The 15,979-nt window shown below is 41.3% G+C and overlaps 1 long non-coding RNA gene across 2 annotated transcripts in view; it reads left to right on the top strand.

Moving 5' to 3' along the window:
- LOC148641473 (uncharacterized) overlaps positions 1-4,026 on the top strand; it is a 109,363-nt gene extending 105,337 nt beyond the window's left edge. The window contains exons 4-5 of one of the 2 annotated variants that reach the window (XR_015929771.1): positions 628-1,022; positions 2,076-4,026. This is a non-coding gene — a long non-coding RNA (uncharacterized LOC148641473). Of the gene's footprint in view, positions 1-627 lie in introns of both variants that reach the window. The other variant, XR_015929770.1, reaches the window with a different exon arrangement.
- Positions 4,027-15,979: the final 11,953 nt, after the last annotated feature.

Here is a 15,979-nt window from a genome sequence, read left to right as displayed (position 1 = left end):
CTCTCTGACAGGTACAGTGTGCCACAGGGGACTGTGCGTAGACCTGGGCTATTTATCCTTCCACAATAGGCACTGTCATATTCCTGGTCGGCACTTCGAGAAAGATTAATGAACTGGGTTCTTAAGGGTTGTAGTTTTTATGTACTGGGGGCGTGACACATGCTTACCATTACTGTTTCTTTTGAGGACTTGGAAAGATGTTGACACTATCTGTCTCACAAGAAAAGAAGGGAAAAGATAAAAGAACAGCATTGATGAATTCGTCCCAGACAGATGGATGTTTTTATTTCTTAAGAGACCTACAATAAACACTTTCCACATGGTGATTTGTTTAATTTTAGCTTGTGTCTTAAGTAGTACTTTTATTGTGTTAAGTTGCTTGTATGTGACCTGTTTGAGTAGGAAACTTCCATCTTCCTGGCTAACTGTGTCCTGGCTTCAAAGGTCATATATAATATGGAGTATTACCTTCTTTTTCTTAAAATGCTGATAACTTGATGGCCCAAAACACCCAGGCATAACAGCAGTCCTCAATCTCCAGCACACAGAAGAATGCAGTGTCTGCATATTTAATTTATAATGAATTGTATGAAAATTTGATTTTTGTGGTTCTTTTCTTTCCAAAAGGTCCCCAAGTTCCCAAAGGAATGGGACAGTATTCATAGGCCATCACCCTCCAGCTGTTCTGGGCCAACATCTCCACTACACAGCAGATGAGGTTGAGGAGTAGAGAAAATGCTTCACCAATTGAATTATGACAGAACTGTGGGGAAGCCACATGTGAGCCCAGAATTGAGTCAGGACACTGCAGGTAACATCCATACGTTTACAGACAGCACCGTGAGATCTTTAAATGACTTCAGCTGAGCACCTGAACCAAACGGACCTCCTACAGCAGTATCTCCTGCTTTTAAGATACGAAATTGTTTTGGAATTTCTGGGACAGATGGAATGGTACCAGTTACTGCCCTAGCTACTCTACTTACAGCACCTGTCTGGCCACTAAGACATTGTGTTTGCAGGTAAGTTGATAAACTAATAAAAAAAACAAAGTAGGATATGAGATCTCACTCACTTTACCACATGATACCAGGTTGTATTTGTGTTATGTTTTACCAGTTAAAGTGGCCCTCTACCTATATGCTTATTCACAATGAAGAAAAATGTCATGTGGCATAATATGCCCTTATTGCCAAAAAGAAATGAATACTTCAGGTAACGATGGATAAAAATTGCCAGCAAAAAGCATCAGCTCGGTTTCAGCAAATAGTTTCTTTATTGCACTCTCAGACATCTCAGATGCAGTACATTACAGCTGAAATTCTTTTCGAAAATCACTTAAGACTGGCCATTAAATTCACTGTCGGCACATTCGAAGATCAAAACTGCCTTCACGTACTACTTGGAAAACCATCTACCTACACTTTAAAAGCTTCAAGGTATCTAAAAGACATTCAGTCTTCATGTTAGCGAGCTGTGTAACAAACGAACAATGTGTTGACAGCAGATTAGCTGGTCTGACTAATGTATGAGGTAGAGATATTGATGCAGGTTTAAAGTATGACCCTCTTGTTAATTTATTTTCCAGACAGGGTAGTGCACTGCACGTTATATGAGCCCTTCCCCAGAAAATTACCTATGTTTGCATGTCTTCTTATCTTGTCAATAAGACCAAAAGCAAACAGAAACAGTACCCCTCCTACCACATCTTCAGTTTCTACGCTGTTGTAACTTTTAACAGAAATCTAGGTACATCTGTTATGGGCTGGGCAGCCCTTGGGCATCAGAACAGGAAGCCATCTCTCAGGGTTTCCCATAGTCCAGAGTCTCATTTTGGGAACTGAAAGAGTCCAAAGAATATAGATGTCATGTAGGTGTATAAGGTAATAATAGTTTACTGATATATTCATGTCTAAGGCCTTCTAAGCCCTTAAAGCTGAGTGGCAGTATTTTGATTCTAGACAAAAATATGAACTTTTCTCTTATCCTTGAGAAAATCATTTGATGTTCCACTTGGATCCAAGAGCCAAGGCTAACAATCCACTGTGTCTGTGGCTTCATTCTCCTACAACCAGCCAATGTGTCTCAACTGACTGTGCAGTCCACCAGTTCCACCCTGTCCACGGTAACTGAGACACAGTGCAATTTCTAGAATGTCACCCTGCCAGGCAGCAGGTCTGAATTACCTCTGTGAACTTGCCTCAGGTGAGTGTATCGGATTTGTCAAGTCGCATACAACACAATGAGCAGGACAAACTTGTCAGCAGATGAGCCATACCGCCTGTTGACTAATGAGAACCTTAAAAGGATAGATTACCCATAAACACTGATAATGTGCACTCTTCTATATGTGGTATATGCTATTCATGTGGGTCTTGGAAATATAGAAAAGTATCTTGATAATGTAAGAGGATAGTTACCTGAGTCTTACCTGGTTACATGTGACACATAAAAGTTTATTCAAAGTACAAGTGCTGTCTATATATATACATTATGCTTTTGTTTCAAGAGCACAAATGGATTTTATAACTGCAACAAAAAGACACCTAGTTTGGCTAAAAAATGTTCAAGCACCTCTGTGTTATACATTAACATTTGTTTATATAGTGTAACTGAAAGTTATGCATTACACCAGCCATAATGCCTACGTTAAAGAAACAATTCAGTAATAATTCATGTTAGGTAATAGAAATAACTATTTGCATATTAATTTCATGTTAATGGATGTGTTATTACTTTCCAGTTCTGTTTGACTAAATGAATACTTTTTTTCAGGAAGGTAGTGAAAACAATGAAAAGTACTGTACCTGCCCTTCTTTTACCTAAATTACTTTCATTTCTTATCTTTTGTAGGCGTCTCTTTCGTGAGGACCAAGCCTTTAGAAAATCTGCTGCCTCTTCTGGAAAAATAGTAATTTCTTAATATTCTTATTATTTCTGCTGTTGTCCTATTAATCTTATTTTGCATAAAAATATAATTTCAAATAATAAGCATTCCTATAACTGATTTAAAATGCAGATGCATAGACATTTGACATTAATTTATGCCACAATGAATACCAACAAGTCAAGTTAGGCATCACATCCAGTATAATTGCATCCACACCTACAGTAAGGTTTTCATTGCACTACACTATTATAATTCTGTATTTGTATCTGGATTTAAGCTTTAATTCAATTGCTCTTCTAGGTATATACATGTGTTCCTCACTTTTTGTCTTGGAAATCATTTTTGCAATAACGGGTTGTCTTGGGATTGCTGACACAGGTAATCAATCACATTACTCATGGCAAACTGCTATGTAATTACCCGCAATAGGATGCAATGTTATTTTTTGCCAAAGGTGAGATGCTTATCTGGGACACAGTCCCCTAATTAATGACTAGGGGAGCAGCTGAGGGGTAGAGTTTGCTTTAGTGAATGTGGGTAATTTTTTTTTCATTTGAATGTCTGAATTTTTAACCAGTCCTGAAGTCTGTTATCCTGAAAACTTAATTCAGAAAATGAATGATGCTTACAGGGAGCAATACAGATTTCCCCACAGCGTTTCAGTGTTTACATGTGAAATGTCAAAGTGAACTGTAATGATCGATCTGTGCAGGCTTTTGGTCTTTTAAAAGGAAAACAGATGAAAAATAAACTGGCAATTCAATTTTCTATTTTTTTCCCATTGTCAATCCTGTCGTATTTATGCACGAGGCCGGGGATCTATTTTTTACAACAGTGAATTGTTTTACCAAAAGTCTGTTTGAAATGTATTTTGTTTGCGACGTGGGGATTAAATGTTTCTCTCGGCAGAAACATTAGAGCCTTTCAGGGCGATATTTACCTTAGATCGATCTCCATTTTCCTGCACTGTTTCGTATTCAGTGACCACTTCAGTAAACTCAGCTTGTTTGTGTGTATAAAGTCTCGTTGTTTTCTAGACATGTTGCTGATAAACCAGAATATCGTTCTCATGTTTGATCAGGATATATGTATTGGAAGATGAGTAACAAACGTGTATTCACTTATAATACGTATAATATTAATGTCATTATAATCCATTAATAAAAAACACAAACTATTATTATTATTATTATTATTATTATTATTATTATTATTATTATTATTATTATTGCATTCCATTACATGACCCCCGCCCTCTGCTCACACGAGACCGATCTCAGTGCTTCACCCACCCCCACACTAAAACGTCTCTGACTCCAGCTGTTAAAACGAGTTCTTAAATCATTTTAGCAGACCCCGGTCTTCTGAGGCGCTTATTCCAATGTGTTGTTTTCCTGATCGTTTTCGCACTCCGTTCTCCCGTCTGGAGTTGCACGGCGAGTGGGGCTCTGATTTCTGCCCGTCGGCCCTGTCTCGGGTCTCGGGGTCTGGCTCAGTCCTGATTGACCTGCGGCGGCGGACCCGTCTCTCGCACTGGGAGTATCCAGCTGGCGCTCCGCACGGCTTGTGCGACTGAAAGAAGAGCTGGCGCAGCCCCGCTGCTGGACTTCGTTAACACGACCCTGCTATTCCGACTTACAGGCTGACAATTGGAATTGGGGGTTCTTTACTCTCATCTTCATTTGTTATCATTTTTTCACTGTTTCAGCATCTCAAAACATACATTTTGAACTCTGACGCACAAAGGTAAATGACAGGTATTACCTGTCATTTACCTGTGTCCAGTGTCCAGACTAAATAAGCGACGCTTTTGTCGTCCTCTGGTTTGACCAAACACTGTAATAATGCAGACATTATGTTTTTATTTCTCTAATGAGTTACTACCGGTGACTATACAGATTCGTTATAATGGCTTTATTGGTCGTATAAGACAAGAACTGATATCTGGAAGTAGACAACAGAAGTGTCTCTCAACCATATGAAAGCTTGAATCTTGCGACGCGTTCGGCATTAAAAGAAAAATACCAAGGACTCTTCCAGCGTTTCCTCATTTGCCTTTTAAAATTATTTTGATTCCTTAGTGGTCTCTAGAATACCTTGTGTGACAGCTGAAGTTTCCTTATTAAAATAGACACATATGGTCACACTTGTCTGTACTGTAATTATCCGCCCACATACACAGCTCTGTATTCTAATATAGTGCGAATCGGAGACTGTTGTGCAACTCCCCTGTGCTAAGATACACTGGAATACTCCTAATGACCATGCTTTGTTTTTTCTCTTTTGAAATCTTATTAGATACAGATAATCCCCTTCCGATCTAAAGAGAAAGGTCACAATTCTGCGACCTCTGACCTTGACATGTGACCTTTGGACAGCGCATGCTTTCACTCTGGCTCGGGGACGTGTATGGGCAGTCGAGGGGCCTTGGAGGAATTAAGTTACATACTAGAAGGATTCATTAACACATTTCTGCCTGCTTGCCCCAGTAATTAGAATATATTTAACCAGTAGGCAGCACCCCAGTTAAAAGACACACAGCTCTGTCACTCGGTAGCTTAATGCTCAGGAACTGCGTATCTGATAACAGGTATCTTCAGGAGGGAACTGTGTGTGTTAAAGTGTGCCATCATATACAAGGGACCTAGTTATATCAGCCTGCTTTGCTTCTAAAGCTCGAAAACGGTGGTTGAAGACTTCGGTCGTGGTTGTTGAATTTCGCATCCTGGGGTGATATCGCCCCCTACTGGAATGCTCGGGTTATAAGTCAATGTAAAAAGAAACGCCTATCAATACACTGTACAGTGCACGTAGAGGCATTACCATACTATAACACGCCGAAAGTATTTGCACCCCTGCATGCAAAGGTCTGACGCTTGGTTACTCAAAGTGCAATTTGTTAAGAATGCGCATTCCAAGATCATTGATTCATTGTATAGTGTGGCTGTTAACATGTTCTAGCCAGTTTGCTAAGGAAAGATACGGACCAAAATTACTGTGTGCACTTGTATGTGCATCTGCTGTTAAAGAGACAGAGTATAATTATTTCTGCTTTTCAATGTTCTGCATAACTACTGTATTTAATTATGCTACAACAAGTAAAATCACTCGAAAAACTGATCACTGCCATGGCCTCGGTGATGTTACCTCTCAAGCAATGCAACATGTCATTGAGTTTATCCAGCATTGTAGGTGAAACAGTCCTGCTTGAACTATGTTCAGACAGAAATTCAAACAACATTATTTGAAAAATCACTTTCCTGGAAAATTTGCATTAGCAGAGCTGGAATTAACATGAATTCACTCAATTGAATTATTTTATTACCAGAATTTTCGCACAACCTGTAAATTGTATTGCAAATTGCAATTGTGCAATTTATTGTATCCTAATTTTTTTTCTTTTCGTTAATCTAATCCCTATAAATTCCTGCCCTTCTACTCTTATGTCCCTCTTAACGAGCTCGAGGACAAAGCATTTCATTGCAGACAACACCGCTGTATTTTACTATTCGTCCATTGATAAATAAACCTTGATTGATTGATTGATTGATTTATCTGCTATAAAGTCAATCAAAGAGGTAACCTTTAAATAAACAATTTCACTCCTGTTATCTGCAGGATAAACTGCAGTCCTTTTATATTTTTGGTATCAGTACATAAAGCCACTTGCTCGGTATTTATTATGAGTAGTTGTAGTAGTGTTGTCAGCCAGTCCTTCTAGTTGATACTTACTTGTTGTGTAATCCCCAATTACCAGGTAATACTTCCATTAAAATGCCTTTTTTTGTGTAGTGGGATTAAGCCAGCGTGTTGCAGACAGTTGTTTTGAAAAAAACAACTTCCCCTAGCCAGGTTTTAGAGTAAGGTCTAAAGGGCAGGCGTGAGCCTGAGGCACATTTTTAAAATCCAGATTCTTTGTATTTGTTTTTAAGTTAACAGGCTATTCACGTCTTGAAAAGTGTATTGCCATGTTTTTGCATTGATCCACAATGGGCAGTACAGCCTAAAGGCTGATGTGTATCTCGCTAAATCGCACGACCTGGGTCTTTATTTGCTCTGTCCTCCAGAGGAGAATGGTACAGTTATCTGATCACAGTGCCCAGGCAAGTGGCTTAAACACAGAAAACAGTTCAAGCACTTTTCTCGCAGAGGTGAAAACAGGTGACACTGTTTGAATTGCAGCAGGCCCAGAAGATAAAAAAAAGTCTCCTTGCTGATTAAAACACATCTAACTTTACAGGAGATTTGAGGGAAGAGTAATGTGATAAGGAAATCCTTCCATTTCCTGTTAGTGTCAAGACAAATGATGAATTGGAAATGTCACACTGGAATACACATTGAGAATCAATCTCCTGTGAGTCATGTGCCCAAGTTCAGCCAAACTAAACTAAATATTTCATGTAAAATGTAAAACATGCTTTCTGCAATAAACATGCACTGTTTCAAAACATGACCAGTCAGCCCTGAAAAATGATTTTAACCATAACTGTAAACCTTCCCCCACAGTTTATTTATGTAGATTGGATAGAGTGGCATTTAATTATTACAGGACTGCCAAGGTCTTCTTTATTTATTCTCCATTTCCTCTCTGTTTCTAACACTGAAAGTTGTCCTGGGTCGAGAGGAGGCTCCCACATCTATCTTCAGTTCTCCTTCCCCACATCTTCTGGCTCCTTGGTGTGGCTCAAGGCTCTTACAGTCTGCTGGCTGAAGGTTAACCGTCCGCTCAGTCACAACCAAAGGCGCCGCTCCAGGCAGAAGGGCTTTGGGTTTGCAATGCACACTACAACACATAGAAGGATGAGGCTGGTCTTAGAAATTTGTGTTGATTTTATCTGAGAGTGTTCAAATCCTATCTGAAAACTCTTACAGAATTCTAGAGGATCCTGCAAGGAGCCTGAAAATGTCTCTTTTGCCATTTGTATCTTGTATTTGTCAGCCGTTCTCGACTATAAGAACAGTTTTGCCTACTAAAGGAACCGAAAACTCTTCAGTCACTTAAACAGTAGACGTGAACGTTGCACTGCAGCGCTGGACATGAATTTCTGCTGATCCAAAGTCTGAGCTTTTACCCACGATTCCTCCAAAAAGTGCGTGAAAGGAAAGTATTGTTTCTGCTGTGAAAGATCAAAGGAGTTGTGCCTGTCTCCACTGTAACTCTTTCAGATACACTGTAGCCGTACTGTGTCGATTTAAAACCTGCATTTCAGTTTTGTTTGTCTTTAACTTAGCCATATTTTATTCCTGGGGTTTTTAGCTGTGTTCATTCCCATGGCAAATGTTCAGGAATTGCATTTTCTGTGCATTTTCTCTTACTGACACGAGGATGGATAAACAATTTAAAGGGGAGTGGTCAAAATGTCCTTCAGTGCACGAGCCTTTGCCCTTGTATTTCTTTTCCTCCTGCCCCTAAATCATTTCTGTGCAAAGGAGATGTTTATTGCTATACCGTTTCTGGAGTGGTAATGATGCATACACAATGATGCAGAGACTACTTCCCTGCAAACCCTGGACTGCTGAAATTTCAATTTGCGCGATGCACTCAACAGAGAGCTCCAATTTTCCAGTTTGTGGAGCTCAGCTCTCGTTTCCCGCCTAACGAGGATGTAATGATTCATACGGCAGGCGGGTGCCGGTGCACAGTGCACAGCCAAACTCGGAGCCCGGCTTAAAAGTCCTTTTGATCCTCCCCCTCCCACCTACGAGGAGACAAAAGAAGACCTGCGCTGGTTTGTTTTGGGGTAGAGGAGTTATTTATGCAAATCAGGGGAATTGCCTTAGATGTCCCTGGAACACACAGCTGTGTGGGACTTGAAAGCCACAGCAGTTGCCCTTACCAGAGCGCGGCCTGATACTGTGCTGAAAGCCGGGCTTGTTTAGCTCTGCGAGAGGCCTACATTAGAGAGAGTGATGACAGTAACAGTTAATAGGCTGCTGCACAGATGACTAAGTTTCACCTGAAAGAAAAAAAAAGAAGAGCCTTAATGTACTGCGTTCTGAGGAAAAGCACCTTCTCTTTGTTAACCTCTGACATTTCGATGTTCCCACACACAGAGAGAGGGGTTCAGCCTGTAAGGCCTAATTATGTGCCTTTTACCTCAGGCTGTGGCTCAAACAATGACCACTAGGCCCAAATCAGTCGCAGCCCAAAACAAGACCTACCGGGTTGCCTGGTGAAGGAACATAAATCATAAATGTATTTTAAATATTCAATAGATTTTTTTTTTCTTGGGGGTACTAGAGGTCTGTGGTACAACTGACCACACACGCACAGACACAGGTGCCCTTTTTTTAGGGTTAGTCTGCAATTAACCTACAGGCCCTTAAGCCATGAATCAAGCCAATAAAAAGAAGGCCCGTAAAATAAACACACAGCAGCCTACCATTATCTTTTCAGATTTATTGAGGTGGCAAAGTGAGGACTATGGGCAGTTTCAATAACTCATGCTTCAGTGGTCTGGCAAAAAGAAACCCCGAGTACTCTGATATCAATACCCCAGGTGAAGAGGTCAGTGACTTTACAGTGACCTGCCTGACAGTACACTCTTATGAAGGGGTCGTGGAGAGGTTACTGCAAGCAATGTGGCAGAGCCTGAGCCTCCTGGAAGGCGTGTATGGCGAAGACCTGTGCGATATTGATTCTTTTTTATATCATTTCATCAGGAAGGAGGGCAGGGTAGCCTCAGACGATCGACAACCTTGTGCTGGGCTGTGTGAAAAGCAATGAAGGGAATGTATGGAATGAATTTCTTTCGATCTGAAATGACAACAGCCAGTAGAGAAGTGACAAATCAGACGTCATAGGCATGCTGTCATAAGACGAAACCCATCATTTGACAGCAACGGTCTTTTCCTAAATTTCTGCCAAAGGATAAAAACCTTGTGGAATTCATTCTGCATTTGCGATGTTCCTGTGAAACTGCTTTCTGAGCAAGACTGTGAGGGAATGGACACAGACAACTGGAACTTGAATGTTCCTTTGGAATAGATTTTAAAAATAGAACTAGGAGTATAAATGTGCACCTCATGTTCTGTATGCTGGCCTTAAGGATGTGTGCACCGTCTGGTTATTGTTTTATACATCTTTATAATGAAGCAACTTAGAGGAGCTCCAGGAAAAAAAGCTCTAATTAAATTCAGGAGGAGAGATCTTAAGAAAGTTTATCAATAACTTTAGAATTTAAACTCTTCTTCTCAAAATCACAATGGCCACCTCTTCCTCAGTGCTTAAATGAGGAACATCTCTCAATCTGTAGCGGGCCCCCCCAAAATAACTTAAGAGCAACACATAAAAGAACATAGATACCAATCAGTCATGTTGTGTGTCTTGCTGAGGTCTATCCTTCCAGCTGTGTGTGGTTCTTATTGTACCATGACCACAGTTTTAAAGATGTGCTGTGCACAGCAATATATAGCCATAACACACAGCTGAAAATTATTTACAGCATCTCTGGGACACTGTGTTTTTCTAAGTAACAGACCTTTTTAACCTGAAACCTATAAATTTCTGATGAATGTTTATTTTTCTTCCTGGGGTCAGTCTGGTTCGCTCTCTAGCACTCTGTTATTGTTGGTATGTGATTATTATAATCATTGTCATCATGGTTGTCTTACATCTCAATCTCTTGCAAATCATTTTCTTTTGGGGACCAAATCCGAAAACTGCTCCAACCTACTGTTTCCCAGTCATCTGCTCTGTGGGAATTTTAAAACAAGAAAACTGAAAAGGGAAACCAAAAAAAATATTTGTTGTGTTCCTCTGTAAGCATTTTTTGCACGTGAGGGGTGATTCATCTCCCTCTGTTTCAGGGAGAATTATTAATTCGAAACAGGCTGTCAAAGGGTGTTCTCGACTGTTGCATTTGTGAGACTGATGGAATAGTAAATACTTGCTGTCACAGCAGAATGTTATTTCATGCAGGTTCTGCTTCTGTCTGGGAAAACCAAGCCCCTGCAGAATGAATTAGACATTACATGCACTTTCAGACATGGAAACAATCTTTCTCCGTCCTTTTTTTCTATTTATAAGTCAACGTCTAATAATATTGCATTCCCATCACATGCACTAAAGGGGAATATTTTCAGTTTTATGTATAAAGAAGAAGGTATTGCCTGTATTATCATAATAAGTTTGTAATCGGTTTTTAGTAAAAGCAATTTCTGCGGGAAAGGATTAGGTATGTCTATAACCAGGGTCGGCTCTGAGGTCGTTTGGTAAACTGGTCAGAAACGATATGGCTCTGCGTGTAAGTGGACAGGTGTCAATAAAGTCTTCTTTGAGAGGGAAGAGAAGGAAAAGGCCAGGAAGAAGAATAAAGCCATTTGTTATCACCTGACAGTGCAGCATACTCCCTGTTATTCATGCAGTCAATTATAGATGCACACAAATAGCCAGATCATGATTGATTGTTGCTGTACAAGATTGACATTGATAACAGGAGAAAGGGGCGTGCAGGCTGCACTTCCTAAAGGGATCCAGGTCCGCTTGAAAGTGTAGCTAATCTTCAATATCTTATTAAAACAGAGGGATGGCCTTAGAGGCCTTAAAGCTGGGGATGCACAGCAGTGTTGCATAGTGACAAGGGTAAACCACCTCCTTCCCCAACACATTGAAGCCCACCACAGGCAAGCAGATTAGATTTCATGGCTTTGCGGCTTGTGGTCAGCACTCCTGCGTGAGTGACTGTCTGTGGAGAGATAAGATCATTAGGCCAGAGCAAGAGGGGAGAGCTCTTGGGTCAAGTGGACAATGCTCCAGCTCAGGCCATGAACCCATCCATCACAGGAGGGACAAAGCAGTTGTCAGCCATGGTGGCCAGCTCCTCTGGGTACATCAGTTGTCTGCCAAGCTCGATGACAGGCTGTTAGGCCTGAGTAGGCCTCAAGGAGTGTGTTGTTGTTGGTGGTGTTTTATTAACCTATAGAATGATTTTTTCCTTCCCTCTTTTTTTTTTGTTTTAAACCCAAACCTCCAAAACTGCGTTGACAACTCATCTAATGGAATGAAGTTGGCTAAACAGTTCAAAAACCTGTCTGTTTTTTTTTATAAAAGCCTGGCCTGTCAGAAAATTAAGTGGCCAAGTACTGGCCTGGCCTGAAAGAATGTTTTTTTTCTTTCTCTGCTGGAGAAATAAAAAACTTTGTTTTTTAAAAGGAGGAGTTCAAAAACAGTCATTGATCAAACAGAAATTGAGAACAGATTCGAAAAAAGAAAACATTTAAAATGTGAGGTTTTTAGATCAAAAGATGTTTTTTTCTAAGCCCAGCTCAAGAGGGAAAAAGAGTTACTTTATCTTAAAGGGACACATTATTTTTGCAAGCAACTTTATATACTTTTCCCCTTAGCTTCAGCAATACATACCACCACAAAATCACATCACCATTTGTCAAATTGTGTTTGGAAAAACTTCCCCAAGTCTTTGAAAGATTCCCAAAAGCCGCACAACCTTGCCAGGCCTTTGTGAAAATGCAGAAATAATGTCAGAAAACATTCCTGTTCATCTTGCCTTCAAGCCGCTTGTGGTCTGGGGACCTGAGCGCATCACCTTGTCTCAGCTCTTCTGCCTCTCTGGCCCATCAGTGCATTTGAAAACAAGTAGGAAACATGGAGTACGGACCATGCTGTGGCTGTCCTGAACTGAACTCGGAGGCACCAGAGGAAAAGCAACACAGCTGATCCCAGAGGACTAGGCTTCACTGTAGCAAAGAAGCCTGTTGGACTCTTCAGGTCAGCCTGCAGGACAAGAGCCTGTAGAGTTAAGGGGAGTCCTTATGTCAGTGATCTGAACTGACTCAACGTTATTGGCAGCCTGTTTGGCTCTGTGTGTAGATCGTAGGCCTTTTAGTTTCAAGGTTGTCTGGCTGAGCCTGCCATCGGCAGGTGTATTCTTTCTTAACCCACCAAGATGGGGAGAATGGCTTGCCCGTAACGTTTAAAATTCTTTCCAGTGTTTTCATACCCGGACTGACGTGATGCTGAAAGCTGTTCGTCTGCAGGGAGTGTTGTCACACTCGAGGTATGGGCTGACAGAAGTCGCCAACTTGTCGATCAGGGCCGGCGCTGTCCTCGCCTCCGCGGTGTCGCCCCAGAGAAACCCCCCCCCCCCTCCGCTGGCGGGCTCGACCCTGGCCTGGTACCGCCGTACGGCCTTCTTCCGCGCAAACGCGCGACCTTGGCTTTTCTTTGCCTGGCGTCGTGCACAGGCTCTGGGCCTTGCTCCCCCCCCCCGCTGTTGTTCGCCGAGCACGAGTTTGTTTTGCGCTCTTTCTTCTTTATGTCATGCACGTTGACTTTCTGCTTATTTTTCTGAAGTCAGCGGAGAGATAGCATGAGGTAAGGGAGAGCCGCTCGGCCCTATTAATCAAGCCCTCAGACTTGGCTCTCCCAGACAAAACCCCTGTGTTTCCAGCGCAGAAGAGACAGGAGCTTACGCACAGGGTTCTAATCGAAGGACGATTAATCAAAGTCAGGGGCTGGGTGAAACGGCAGTGGTGTCGAGGGCGCAGAGAGCAGATCTGGCTGAGGCTTTGTGTTTCCAGCCAGACAAGGTACCACGGGCAGCTACATCATTTTGGGACCCTTAAGTGTATATAAATATATTGGTCAGGTCTGGATTTTCTCAAAACACAAGATGCCTATCTTGCGCCAGACTGAATGTTTTAAACAAGTATTTATGCTCTGAGAGAAAAAAAAAGGGAGGTGTGTGTTTTGGGCGGATGGCATTTTGCATGTGTATTTATTTCTTGTCCTGTCATTAGACAGCTGTTCTGCTCATGGCTTCCCAAAAACCCATTAACCCTTTGTCTGACCGCTCTGCCCCAACACTTTGGCCATAAGCTCTCATTATTTAAGTGCAGCAGATAATGAAATAGTTATTTGTTTGCACCTTTTGTACAGCGGAGAGTCAGAAACTCAAATCCTCAAGCTATCCTGAGTCTCTGGCTCGCTAAATTTTGTGTCCATTTCTGCCAGGGATCAGTTAAGAGGGTAATATTTCTCCTTCCTCCCTCCTTTAGGGGTAGCCTTTGTCATCTTCAATCACAACAGCCCCAGTCCAGAATTGTACCTAATTTCTCATCGTTCTTTGCAGTTTGCCCATAGGCCCCGATCGTTCTTGTGTAGTTCCATTCCATCCATCCATTTTCTAACCTCTTTATCCAATTCGGCATCACAGAGGACCTGAAGCCTATCCTGGCAAGCAACAGAAACAAAGCAGGACACACGCTGGATGGGACGCCAGTTACATTCCTTTATCATAAAATGTATGCCAACCAGAGATTGTAAGATTGAATACAGTAATCCTCTGCTAGCTCATTTTGGAATTTGTATATTTATAATACCACAGTCAGCTCTTATACTATCATAAATTGGGCCCGAATGTAAAATATGGAGGCCATAATTCATTGTTATACTCTGATTAAAATTCTAAACTAAACACCTGTTTTCTTGTGACTTCACAGTGTAATATTTAATTTATTTTAAAAGAAAAAAATAGCTTCAATCAAAACTATGATGTCTGGCATTGACCATTCGAGTGCTGTTTTAAAGCACTGGTAATCACCAGAGGCCAATCCAACAACAAACACTGCCACCTGCTGGATTGTTCAACACCTTACAGCCAAAGCAGCATTCATTAACCATTAAGCCACTGCAGGGCTCAGACATACACACAGCAACAATTTAGAGACCATGAATTAATTGAAAGGTCAGAGAAATCCAGAGAGAAAACCCATCTGATGCATCACAAAAACATCTACTGCTATCGCACATGCATAACTCATTACAAAAAAAGTTGTGACATTGCACGTGCATAGTTTGTTACTGAATAAACAGTTCATAATGACCCAATTATTTACCCTTGCTATTTATTTGTATTAACCACTTTAATAACATAGCTTTATTAGCCCTATACAATTTCTTGCATTAGGAATTTGTCTTTTCGCATATCCCAGCTTGCTCTCCATGAGACACATAGACACAGAGAGAAGCTTGGGGGTCAGAGCGCAGGATCAGCCATTGTACAGCACCCCTGGAGCAGTTGGGGTTAAGGGCCTTGCTCAGGGGCCCAACGGAGTGGGATTCCTCTGCCACCTGCAGGATTTGAACCAGCAACTTTCCAGCCACAGGTGCAGACCCTTAGCCACAGTGCCACCACTCTGCAGTAAGGTAAGGGAAGGTAATAGGTAAGGGAACACGTGAATATTTCTATTTGATCTATTTAGGAGCCCTAAAGCTTTTTTTCCAGGGAGAAGTTGAGATTCAGAATTAAGACCATGAAAAGGATCTGATATAATTTGTTCGGCCTGTCTAATCATGGATTGTTCAAAAACTGTCTGCAAGGAGGATTGCTGCTTCACTCCTACAACCTTCATTGCTGGACAAGGCGGGTGAGTTTTCGTTGTTGTTTCTGTTATTGAAAGATTAAGAACACATGTTGAAGCACTTGATCACTTACTCAAGTAATGATTCCATAAAGGTTCCATTGATCCTTGAGTATTGAAGGAAAATCCATTTTTTTTCCAAATGATCTCTAAATTACTCAATTGACCACACCACCTGTGCAACTGATCATAGTTCCAAGGTTAATGCTTAAAAAGCAAAGCTTTAAACATCTTGCTGGCCTGGGTAGCGAAGCCCTGATCTACAGGACCTTATGGCTAAGTGACAGAAGTGACACGAAGTCTGTCATTCGGACTGGTGCGTTTTCTTAGCCTGTTTCCGGGAGTGTGTGACTGTATGACCCCAGGAGCAGTGTACAAGTGTAAAAGATAAAGATGAAATGAAGGGCTCCTGTGCTTGGCTCACACTGGCTAATGTCGACACGAAACATGACAGGAATATCACCCAGCGTGGGGATATGGTATCTGATTTGATATCTGCAACAGAAGACTAACATTTAAACACAATTCAGATTTGCTTTGGTGTGTTTTAGGGGAACTTGAATTTAATAGGCTACAGGTCTCCTCCATCTTTAATTTGGAAAATAACGGATAGAGGGTTTCATGTGACAGTGACAATAAGCTGAAAGATACAACCAGCAACAATTTAGTTCTCCAGACATTAATTAACATCTAATTAACCTCTTTCTT

This window comes from Lepisosteus platostomus, chromosome 24 (assembly GCF_059453375.1).
Source record: "Lepisosteus platostomus isolate fLepPlt1 chromosome 24, fLepPlt1.hap1, whole genome shotgun sequence".
NCBI lineage: Eukaryota > Metazoa > Chordata > Actinopteri > Semionotiformes > Lepisosteidae > Lepisosteus > Lepisosteus platostomus.
Note: the sequence above shows the minus strand (reverse complement) of the source record. Positions and strands in the feature narration are given on the sequence as shown.